Genomic DNA, 9,737 nt, shown 5'->3' with positions numbered 1-9,737 from the left:
ATGGAGCCACCCGGACTTGCAAGTAGCCAACCGTCATCAAATTCCAACGAAGCGGCAGCGTCGGCATCGAATGTGGCGACTGTCGAGGACGTCTACATGAAGACAGTGACCGAGTCAGACGTTAGCATGCCATCCGCGAGTGCACTAGACGTTACCATGCGTTCAGTTACAGAACCCGACGTCTCCATGAGGTCCGTGACTGTGTCAGACGTGTCTATGCCGTCCGTACCTGAATATGATATCGGCATGGTACCAGTTGTCATGTCTGACGCCAAAGTTCGACCGGTAATTGGGTTGGACGCAAACGGATTACCTCTATTAGGATCTGATGCATACGTAAGCTTCCAACCACCGGCGCCCATATTTATTTACAATGCTCCGACGAACGCCCAGCCTCAGCCACGGCGGGCGGACGTCGCCTACCTGCAGGGAATTTTCGCAAATGTTGACAGAGAAGGCAGCGGTAAGATGGACGCGACGAAGCTACAGATTGTGCTGTCCAACGGAACGTGGAAGCCCTTTGATCCGGAGACTGTGCGTATGATGATGAACATCTTTGACCGCAGTCGCACCGGCACAATCGGTTTTCAAGACTTCGTGTTACTCTGGAACTACATTAATGACTGGGTGCGGTGCTTCCAAGATTTGGACAAAGGCCGCACTGGTTTCATTGATAGGAACCAACTGCGGGAGTCCATGAACCGTTTCGGATACCGTCTCAGCGAGCAGACATTCAACGCCTTGTTCGCAAAGTACGACAGAGAAAAGAAGGGCGCCATCAGCTTTGACGACTACATCTTGTGTTGCGTGCATCTGCAAGCCTTGTCGAACAGCTTCCGGTGTTACGACACCGACCGGGATGGTTGGATCAATATCAGCTATGAGGAATCCCTGAAGCTCGCACTCAGCGTCTTGCCGTGAGGAGATTCCTGTGCTAGAACAGCGCAATCTTACCCCTATTTTTTAAGCCTTGCGTAACTTTTCCCTGCCGACAAGGAAGAGGCTGGATTTTGGAATCTGAAACGAACGTATGTGCCCTCGATGTCTCACCTATAGCCCCTTCGGCCACTCATTTCCTCTCACCCCGCTCGCAGGCTTCCGTCTGCGCTATCTGTCGTTGTGGCTGTGTCCTTACGCTGCACCTCGCCTAAAGCAGATGAAGTTTTGTTGCGCAACTCACCAGGCTTGCACGCGGACTGTGACTGCTAGATTTAATGAACTGCACCACTTGGGCGTTACGGGCGAAGAAAAATTTTACCCTATTAAACCATGAAAATTTACCTGTCATGATTTGTCCAAATGTGCCCACTAAACACTTTCTTTTTCCATTACGCCGCATATTGCTGTTCGTTTTGTGCCACGTCGATTGTATCTCGGAGCTGAGATGAGTGAGTTTTCGACTGCACATTTGCGTCGCCTTCTCCCGTGTTAATTGCACTAGCACTTATGACGGCCACTTCACGCATTTGGGCGTTTTGCGCCTTCCGCCTGACCACCTGCTTGCCCGTCCGTCGTGTAGGCTGTTCCCAATCGCAAGCGACGAATGAGGTTTACAAGCTTCTGTTTACAGGTAGTGGAATTGTTGACCAGAACAGTGGATCGGTGATATATAATTCAGAATTAGCACAGTTTGGCTAAAACTACACCTTTTCGCTGATATCAATACTTAGACTTCAAAAGAGTGCGCAGTCTACATAAAAGTATGGAAGTCGAGGTGTGGTAATATCGGTGTGTGCTTGCCTAGCCGCTCTCTCTGCCTCAGTGTTTCTAGGAGCAAGGAAACGTTGGGATATCGCTCATTGAGTATATGTTACTTTCGGTAGCGCTGAGAAATTCTAAGTGCCTCGCATACTAGCCCAGCGTTCCAATGTACTAAATCAGCGCTATCGGGGGATATCCAAGCGAGGTGTGAGCCGCCGAAACAGGGCGTAATAAATAGTTAAAAATCCAGGCGCTAACTAACAACGACACAGAGGGGACACAGCGCTTACTCGCAACTACAAGAATTCTTATTCAGAAGCTTCTATATATACACAACAAAAACCAAAAAGAAACCAGAGTAACCATACGCCACATGCCGACCGATGTGCAGGCAAAGATTAACTTGCTGTTTTCAATCGCTCTTTCAAAAAACCTATCTCTTTGATAGACAGGCCAACCGAATATATATAGATATATTGTGTATATTGATATTGTTGTGTATATATAGAAGCTTCCGAATAAAAATTCTTGTATTTGCGAGTAAGCGCTGTGTCCCCTCTGTGTCGTTGTTAGTTAGCGCCTGGATTTTTCACAATGAATGTATACCAACTAGCTCAGCTTTCTGCCCTGTTGCTAATAAATAGCGCAAACCTAAGAGGTCGTTGATGTTGTTGTTCAGGAACACGTGAGATTATGGAAGCCTACCACATGAGGAAGAAAACAAGGTTGTTGGTTAGTAAGCCATCTATTTTATTACATGATAGGGATGTTGCATGCCTTGATGCCACGTAGCAACACTGGTTTGTGTTTGTATTCTTGTAGATAGGTTGGCCGCTTTTTCTATATATTGTGGTGCTGACATCAAATAAACTTTCAGTTGTGAGTCGGCGCTCGTCCTGTGTTTCTTCTACTGCAGTCTTCGTCTTTGCCCTCTTTACCTTTCAAGATGTTGTGTGTGTCAGTTTGAATTATCGTCGATTATTGAATTGCTGAATTTAAAATGTGGATGTTAATTAATTTCAAAGACTGAAGCCACCAGTGTACACATGAACTTAACAAGCATACCGCATGCACGTCGGTTCAAGTTCTCGCTGCTGTGCAGAAAACGCTATCCGGTAGCGCTTTGCATTTACCGTTTCGATAGACACATCTATCCTAGAGGTCCTAGAAGCTATGACAAATACACTACATCTGCTTGCCAGAGTTCATAAATTGGTTCTAGTCATTTTTTGCTTTTCATTTCATGAAAAACACTCTCAAACGTAGTAGGAGGCCGCTGAATTTGCTTACGACATCCAATCTTATACACAGTGCAAGCGTCAGTGCTGCTGACGGTATCCGGCCGGCATCCGTACATTTTAATACTGACATTTGCGACATTTCCATGCATACCGCTTGCTCTTTTAGCGACTACATGACGTCGGTTATACGGAAAGCCGCGTCGCACCTTTTCAATTTTGCTTCACCTCTCGCGAAAGGATATTTCAGGCCTCATATAAAGCCAATGAGATGGGCCGTCATTCCAGGGCACGACGACCAGATGTTTTCCCGTCCATCGAACCGTCTGTTGCCAGCAGCCGCCTTCTGCCAAATAAATAATGCTGCCTGCCATCGTGCTGCATTCTTGACGCTATTCAAATTTGAGGCTTCCGATTAAATACTTTAGAGGGTACTCAACATTTTAACCCTATATTTTGTTTTCCTTAGGTATTATCTTCATTAGGTCCCCATCCTCATCATCGTAGGTCCTCATCTTGCGTCCTAACCTGCACTCTGACTTCCTGTCGTGCGGAAAACTGAAATAAGAAGTGTTTTACTGTTATGCCATTGTTTCATAAAGCATTTTTCTCATGAAGAAGAGACACCAGAATTCATAATATGAGTTGTGTCAGGGCTCCTTAAGTAATCATGACGCGCCGTTCATGAAGTAGCTCACTGAGGCCACTTTTCTGCGCAGGCAAAACTCAGATAAGTAAAGCAGCGATACCGAGTACCTAGACGCCACTTTCATGCAAGAAAGTTTGAAGGGTGGTAGCTGTTTATTTTAACTGCTTGTTAGATTTTTTTTTGAAATGTACATAATTGCACCTACAGTATGACCGGAACAGACATTGTGCTAAAAAGAACGAATGCAGTACTTTTTTCTGCAGTGAATTTGGAATGTTTCTCGAAAATTATCCGTGCAAAAGAAAATATGAAAGCGAGGAAATTGTCCTGTCTCACACTATTGGGGAACAATGCTTCGTTTTCTCCTTAGCGTTCGCAGTAGAAATTCCGCTTTTATACTGAGGCGTTCGCCGTTCGTTCTCCGTTCACTACATCAAAATATCTAGTTCATGAAGTGGTGTATACCCGGGTATTTTAGGAAAGGTGATAATTAAGTTTTAAAATATGGTTTTTCAGATAAATAGAGGGTTTTTGCGGCGTAGGAACACCACTTCTGGCGGACGTCAAAAAACAGGCGATTCATGTTAACTAGTAATGTAATTACCCAAATTCTAAAAGTTAAAATTTTTAACTATTACCGATAGCCACCTCATTGTAATAGCTATTTGTAGCAGGTCAATATTATTAATCATTAACGTTTATATAAATTCAAAAATGCGATTGCCCTCGGCGCTATGGCCCGACAAAAATTTGACTATTTCGACAAGTTGCGTGACCGGGGTGGGGGGGGGGGGGGGGGGGGGGGGGTTGCCTGCTTCGCCACAATTAGTTGAGCGACAGCGGCAAGGGTGATCGTGTTTTTGAAACTTTTTCTGCAAAGCGGGAAGTGGGAGCACATGCGGCAAAGGAATGCAGCTGAAACCGTTCAACAACACTATTGATGTTTTCAGCGTTGAAATATCTAAAAGAAGCACATTTTGAATATTATCTAATATTCAATATTATCCAATAATATTATCCAATATTATTCATAAAACTTATGCCTACATTCTTGGCACTTATTTTTTATCATCAATATATTAATGTTTACAACTGAGAAATGATTTGCCCACATTCAGCGTCAAAATCAGGAAAGTATGTCGCTGTGTGGCGACGATTGAATGTTGCATGCTTGTTTTTAGCCAACAAATGTTTCAGGGCATTATGTTTGATAAAATTAGCCGACTTATTTAGAGCATCTAAATATGCTTAGGTTTTCCGTGTTTGTTTCATCTGTGTCTGCCGCTGCACTCGCAATGCTTAAGCGTGCGGTCTTTTCACCTTTGCGTAGAAAAGGTGAAAACCTAACAAAGTTGGTTTCCGAACAATCAGGAATAGTCAGTGAGGTTTTTAGAACTGTTTTTCTAAACAGTATACGTCACGTCTTGATGACGTCATGGTGAGTGACAGGGAGCCCGGCGCTGCCATATGCTTCTAGCATGACGTCACGGCTACAAGTCCCATACGCTACAGCTGCAGTACGCTGGAGTCCACGGCCGCCGGACTGAAAGGGAGCGGGAACAATGCTTCTGCACCGCTGCTTAGCCCTCTGTAGGAGTTTCTGTAGCTTCTGCCGTCGCCGGCGTTGAGCAGCCGGTTTCTGTGCAGGACACACTTTTGGGTTCGAAGCCGATCGCACTGGTCGCATGCAGAAATCGCGTCTTGAGATCACGGTATGTCATGGGCTCACAATGACAGCGGTGAAACTTACGCAAGCGATTGTGCTGGCGGGCGGATAAGTGGATGCAGCCACCGGAAGTAAACAAACCATTTCGCGATGCATGACGTATTCATTGTCTGCGCGCTATCGAAGCGTTTATTCGAAAACTGTCAAGAAATATATAAAGCAAGTTCTAAAAAATAATAAATGTGAGAAGAAGACCGCACCGAACAAGAGGTTATCACAGTCAAAACCAATTAGTAACCTCTTACGCTATGCTGCGATTTAAATCATTGAAAATTGTTGCAACAGGGCTTTTTACCACAAATTTAAACGCAGCCAGATTAGCTTAATTGAACCTGAGATATACCTTCTATTGAGCAACACTTGTTGTTGGGCTAGTTGGTAATACATACTTCTGAAGGAACCTTCTATTGAGTTTGCCATTTTTTATTTACATATTTTATGGCAGAAAAATCAAAATATAGGTAGAAGATCACTAAAATTAAATATCAGTGGTCCTGATAGAACAGTAAGTAAATAATTATTTCCGAGACATATATCCAATAAAGTTTCACTCTCTAAGGATATTCTAGATTGTGACTGAATTACATTGGTGCAGCGAAATGTATCAATGGACGCATAAATATTGCGTCGTGGTCGGCTGAATGCCAACAGATCATTATTGAAATCTCCATCTAAAGCAGCAGGCATAATTAACATGCATGCATATTCAAGAAGATCGCACATAAACTGAATAAGTTCGACAGTTTCCCTAGATTTGGGGCTGATAAATACAAGCAACCAATGATCCCAGGCATTTCACAGCGGTCGATTTGTACTGGGAGCGGAGATCAGAAAAGTCCAACCAAACTTCATGCGCCAGGTTTTCTTTAATATACAATGCAACGCCCACTAGTGCATGGTTTTCTCGGAATACCCCTTAAAGTTTCGACCCTCGAATTAATACATCGTTTCCATTTATGAACACGTTCCTGTGCTGGCATGTTTATCAGATATATGGCTCAGGGAATCTGGAGCTGTCTGCAATCCAAATTGCTTATTTTTTAGGTTTCTAATATTCGGGTGATAAACTGACATCTTTGCAATTTCGTAAACGAGAAAGCTGCCAACAGCACAATTAAAAAATAACGGATCACTGTAGAGAGGCATAGTGCGTGCTGTCATGAAGTCAAAAGAGTATAAATGAAACAGACAAGCAAAACGTAGCAACAGCGGCGCCCATTTAGATTATCTTTTCAAGGTCGGCTTCACTTGCAATCCGCATTACCGGTTCACCGTGATACTTGCGGACAAACAGCTTTCCATTACTTTGCCAAGCATATCCTTCTGCCTTTATTTGGCTTTTGTCCTCCTCACCCACATGACTTTTTGTTATGTGCTGTTTGATTATCAAGAAAATAGACCGTATACATAGCTTCCCTCATTCTTTCCCCATACTAACCTCAACTCGTCCTTCATTACACGCGAAGAAATACGAACCAGTGCTGCCTGGTTTTAGCCACGTTTAACTGGTAGCCTACGGAGGCCTTCTATGTTGTGATCATTAAAATGATCCCGCTATAGTTTTAAGGCGGAAGCCTTTAATGTCTCATCGTTGTAAGCAGCAGTTGTCGACAGAAAATGTCACGCTTTTCAATTGGTGGAAACGGTCGTGAAGTCACAGTGCGCGAATTTCAAACGGGGCCAATTGTACTTTGGATAGTAACCATGCAACCAATTGAAGGGATCGTATAGTGATGCTCCAAGTAAGTGGGACTGAGCTTAGTTAATTGCTTAATTACCCAATTAGCCTAATTAGCTTTACTAGTCAGGCCATATAAATAAATAAAACCGATTAAGAAATTGGTCGAGCTCAGGAATCGAACCCCGGTCTTCGGCGTGAGAGACGAGCATGCTATCCACTCCGCCATGCCAGCGCGATGGTTTGGAATGAACAAAGGCGCGTCTAGTGAATACGGTGTCTTCACTAACTCTCATCCTCCTCCATTCCCTTCCGGCGAGGTTTAGGTGTCCACCGACAAATGAGAGACAGATACATTTCCTTTCCTCAAAAACCAATTTACCGACGAGCGAGGCGTAGAACCGAATGGGCGATGGCGTTCTATGGACTCCTTGGCAGCGTTGCAAGACGCTGTCGCGTTCCACTCTTAGGGGCGAAGCTTAACATAACCACACATCAGTGACCACACTTTAGGTCAAAAAAGTGCCCCCCCCCCTGAATTTTGTGACACAGTTACTGCGTAATTTCCTTTCCTTAATTACAGTTTTCATTTTCTTCATTACGGCTCCTCTTTATCTATCTTCTTTCACTCCCACTTCCTCCCTTCCTCTACGGTGCGGTTCAGGTGTCCACCGAGATGACAGAGAATTACTGCGCCATTTCCTTTCCTCAAAAAGCGTTGCGTTCAAAGGGCAAGGCATCGCGCCGAACGGGTGGTGGCGTTCCGTGGACTCCCTGGCAGCGCTACAACACGCTGTCGCGTTCCACTCCTAAAGGGGAAGCTTAAGCGTCATTAATTAGCAGTTAATTAGTATTCAGGCATTGATCAGTAATTAACCATTAATTAGTGATTTGTCATCACTTAGTAATTAGTACTCAATTACATGTGACGCCACCAGTGCCACAGAAACAGCGAAGGTGGTGCGGAAAACGCTTCCGCCTCTACCCACTTTAGACAGTCAAAGTGCCCCCTGAAATTTTTTTTGTGAAATAGCATTTCTTTTCTGGAGAATGTCTTCATTGTCGTCTTGTACAAGTGTCCGTAGTTCGAGGTTAATCATTCGGCTGTATTGTTCAAGACTATTTATTTGTTGTTGAAGTTCCCCGACTTCCTAATTAGGGCTCCTTGACTATATATTTTCACCTGTTTTGTTTAACGCAATAATTTCAGCTCGCTCATGCTTCATTTCAGCCAGCACTGATCGGAAAGATGCTGGAGAGCCTTTTCCATTCTTTTCATTTTTCTTTTGCCTGGGAAAGGGCCTCCAAGTTCTGATATCCGCTAGTTCACGAAGCTTCTTGTTGATTTCTATTAGCACTCTGAGTCAGTGATCAATTTGTGCCTACTTTGTTACTTTTTTTTTGGACTTCGAGCAGCTCAAATTACATATGCTTGTCATCTGCAGGCTTTTTTAGCAGTCTATCATTGCTATGTGGGCACTCTTAAGTGAACCAACCACAGCCAGCAATTACAAGAGATGACGAACTTTACTACACGGGTGGTCAATGCCGCCAGCTAGCGGTAAAAGGAACAAAATAAAATGTGGTAGGAAAAGGAACAAAATAAAAGCTAGTTTTTATGACAGTAATTTCTTGTCTGGAGAGTGCACGTGACTGCAAAAAAATGCTGAAGGATAATCGTTAGAGTTTTTTAGCACGTATGGAGCAAAAATGTATCCTGAAATAATTTTCTTCGTTATGATGTCTGTCCGCCCCCTTTATTTTAGCGCTTTAGATTCTACTGTCGCTAACTGTTGTCGCTGGCACTCTGGTCTAGAAAGAATTCGAGCGTAGCCTTCGCAAATCCACGTCAGTTGACAATGGAGCGCATTAATAGAGAGGCAACAGTGCACAGCATGCACACCAGCAAACACGGGTGATCCCTTTGATGGCGCTGCGCCTGCGATGACTTTTGCCCCCGTTAGCATTTGCATGCTTCTTATATTCAATTGCCTGAAGTTCAAATCAAGTCCTTGGCTTTATCCAATTTAGGTGTGTCTGGCATTAACTTCGTTATTGCGTTACGAAGAGCCCCGTGTGATAAGCACGATATTATGGCTGTCAACCCAACAAGCTACCATTCGGAATGGCTTTTTCGTCTCGGCCTCTTCACACTCCTGTGACACAGATGATCATGCTGCAAAACAGCTGGCGCGCGCCTCGCATCAGTTCGAATCAGCGTATGCTGGAGTGTACAGTTTGTAAGCCGTGACTGACTTCTGACGAGTGGGTTGAGTTTGTGGGTCCACAAAGTAATTGGAAAGGTATAAAGCACACCATTTTCAGTGCACTTGTTATAGAGCCCTCTTTGTTCACAAGTATAGAAGGCTTCAACAGAAGGTACACTTTTGATTGCTGATAACAAGGCAAAAGTGGAGACTAGTTGGCGCTTCATTGCGGAGATATCGCGCTTTAGTGGTACAGAAAACTCCGAACAAGCACAGCAGACACACGAAAAGCGCTCTTTTCTTGCCTCTTTATACATATTTCATCCTTACTGCAGCAGAGAAGCACAATTTATCTAATATTTCTCTACTTTTTGAACGTTAATGGAGCTGAGCTTGGCACTTCTAATTGACGGCTCTACGACCCATGCGGAATGAAAGCTACTCTTTACGTGGCAAACTTTTGATAACAGACTTGGTTATTCAGCTAAATCGGTACTCAGCAGGATCCCTTATTTGCATTATTCTACGCCCATATGCG

The 9,737-nt window shown here is 44.0% G+C and overlaps 1 pseudogene; it reads left to right on the top strand.

Annotated features, from left to right (window-relative positions):
- On the top strand, nt 1–921 carry LOC149366365 (programmed cell death protein 6 pseudogene; annotated as a pseudogene).
- Nucleotides 922–9,737: the final 8,816 nt, after the last annotated feature.

This window comes from Amblyomma mixtum, chromosome 1, assembly GCF_055824585.1.
Source record: "Amblyomma mixtum isolate Tamu chromosome 1, ASM5582458v1, whole genome shotgun sequence".
In the NCBI taxonomy this organism is placed as follows: domain Eukaryota; kingdom Metazoa; phylum Arthropoda; class Arachnida; order Ixodida; family Ixodidae; genus Amblyomma; species Amblyomma mixtum.
This window is presented reverse-complemented; position numbering and strand designations above follow the sequence as displayed.